Source organism: Penaeus monodon, chromosome 5 (genome assembly GCF_015228065.2).
Source record: "Penaeus monodon isolate SGIC_2016 chromosome 5, NSTDA_Pmon_1, whole genome shotgun sequence".
NCBI lineage: Eukaryota > Metazoa > Arthropoda > Malacostraca > Decapoda > Penaeidae > Penaeus > Penaeus monodon.
In genome coordinates, this window is record NC_051390.1 from 32608105 (window position 1) to 32610604 (window position 2500).

Here is a 2500-nt window from a genome sequence, read left to right on the forward strand (position 1 = left end):
AGGACGGATCCACATCAGTTCGTGTAATCTTTTATCTAAATGATGGTGCAACAACGGTTTTAACAAGACACCTTAAAACCTTTTGCATGTCTCTTTTGCCCATCTGTCAGTCTGTCTACCCTAGCCAGAAAACTAATAGAGTTGCAATACTTAATGATAAACATCTCTACAAATAACATAACGTTTCAAAAATTATGGTAGGCCTTTGGAGGTACCGTATGTTAAAGGAGCAGCAGACACTGATGCCACAATTTTCTATGCTGAATATTTCGTGAGCTACAGACAGTGGGTGTAAAACTCTGTTTAATACAAATTCCAAAAAAGAAAACTTGGAAAGTGTAGGAAAAGCGCTTGTAGGCTTCGCAAAGGCCAGACATTGTCTGGTGGCGAAAGAGGCAGAAAAATAGACAGAAGAACGGATATCTCTAATTTACTTTGTTACTGTACTCTAGAAGAAACAGCGTATGCTTGTTATCTTTTATAAATATTATCACCTTGCAATCAGTAGAATACAGCGAACGCATACTAACCTTACCAGTAGTTGTACAACCACTGTAGATGGAGAGAACACTGTTTGAATTGCACGTGGCGGAGAGGACAGCGTACGCGAGACGTAACGGAAGAGCGAGAGGAAAATGAAAGGAGAAAGAAAAAAAGGGAGTTTGGAAAAATGTGGGAAATAGGAAAGAAAAGAGAGGCGAAAGGATAGAAAAAAATATCAAAGGAATTTGACCACTAATGTGTTCATCCTTTTACTTCTAATGCCAGATTGAGCCTGTGATATGTAACTGATGATGTATGAACAGTATTTAGTACGAACATTACAAAGAAGAGAAAAGGAGATCACAAACACGAATGACTAGAATAAAAAGGGAGGGAGAGATCTAAGGTGAGACAAGATACATTGTCCAAACATTCTGTTTCGTTGTTCACATGACCTCAATAGTGACTGAGGTGACCTCGCATGTGGCACAGCTGAGGGCCATATACGCTTGTTCTTCCGTGTTGGACATAATGTTTATAGATGCTTAATCGGCATTTGTTTTGGCAATTGCTTCAAATCTGTTGAGTTACATCCGATATGGTCAAAATTCAAAATTTCTCTGAGGTTGTGTGGTAACCCTTTTTTGCCATCTCATTAATATACTTAAATACAAGAAACGTATTTTTTCCATCACTAAGCATGGTGAGCACTCTTGACCTCTTTCCGTGGCTTAGTGGACACTCTGCTCTAACCTCTGACCTGCTCGCTGCTGATGAAAAAATTGAAGCACTGGCTGCCCCTTGCACATCTCCGCCCAGTTTTATGTTGATAATGGGCTAGGTCGCTATTGTGAGCAAGAGAGAGAGAGAGTTCAGAGCACCCATGGGGTTGGGGAAGGGTGGGAAGAGTAGCAGCAAAAGGATGTGGATGGTACTGCTAAAGAAAGTGGTGCGCCGAGAACGTGAGGTAGATTTGGTGCACGGTTATGCAACAAATAGAAACAGAAATGGTAAGTGCCTTTCGATTTTCTACTTAACTTTACGTTACATTTCTGAAAGTCGACGTAACGATGAAAAATTAGATAATCCCACTTTGGTCTCAGGTCGGAAAACCGTGATTGGGAGATTTTACGCAGATCACATATATGGAGATATTGTGTGAGACAACTCTCCCTAAGCCATTGGGTCCTACTTCAGAAAATATTTGGATCTCCTGACGATTTACGAACAATAAAACAAATGCCACCGGTATGATGACGTTATTGATCTGCTAAAATAAACGGGAAACTAGAGTAATGTAAGTATTACCTGAAAACTGATTCTAAACAACGCAGATACAAAGGGATGAGTGAGTTGTAGACAAACAAACGATACAGGTATTTGTCTGCTTGGAGGGTATGATGAACGTTAATGTTGACAAATAGCCGCTTTCATAAGAACCAGTTTCTAGCGTCGCCTCTCGCATGCTCTAGATCGCACCTCACAAATCAGAACTGCAATTCGCGCAAGGTTCCTGTGCATCACGAAATTCTCAAGCAGTGACATGCAGAGCTCCCTCCTGCTCCTAACCTCACCTAAGGCCAGCAGTTAGACAAAGGCCTTTGCGAACTCCTCCCTCTTCAACAAAGGCCCTATTTACAAAAACTTCCAAGACATTCATCACGCAGACATCTCTGCCGGTCTGATGGCTCCCCCTCGGGGAAATGCCAAGGCCTGTCGGTCGTCCATCAATCTCCATCGTGACAAGTGATTAACGCGAGAGAACTTGGCTCTGGGGGAAGAAGAGCACGGCGGGAATTGGGTATTAAAGGTCATTGGATGAATTTTTCCCCGAGAAATCAGTCGGTGTGAGGGCTGCTTCTATTGCCGCAGCGGATCTGCTGCCACTGTAAATCACCATGCCCTAATAACTGTTATTAGTGTGGTATTAAGTGGAATATTAATACGACTAGAACTTGCCAGTTATAATAAGGATGATGATTCTAAAAAGTATTCGATTAGCACTTCACTTGTTTGA